The following is a 312-nucleotide window of genomic DNA, read 5'->3' on the forward strand; positions in this document are numbered from 1 at the left end:
GCTAAATAGGCCCAGAAAAGTTAAATTAAAAAATTCAGATTTCGAGATAATAGGCATTTGCCTGAAAAGTTGCACATTAGAGACTTCTTCCAATAAACCTTCTCTGGGGAAGGACGGCATCCTCCAGTGACCACTGCAATTCTGGCCCATACTCAGTACATGTTTGTTGAAGGAACTGATAAGGAATAAATAAACTTCAAACCATTTCTCTGAGGTTGAATTTGCAGACACAGGTACCAAGCTTCGGGTCAGTCACCTTTCCAGCTACTCTCTTGCTTACCAGCTTCACGGTGATGGCACCATTAATGAGGT

This window comes from Otolemur garnettii, unplaced genomic scaffold (genome assembly GCF_000181295.1).
Source record: "Otolemur garnettii isolate 467f Iridium unplaced genomic scaffold, OtoGar3 scaffold00012, whole genome shotgun sequence".
Taxonomy (NCBI): Eukaryota; Metazoa; Chordata; class Mammalia; order Primates; family Galagidae; genus Otolemur; species Otolemur garnettii.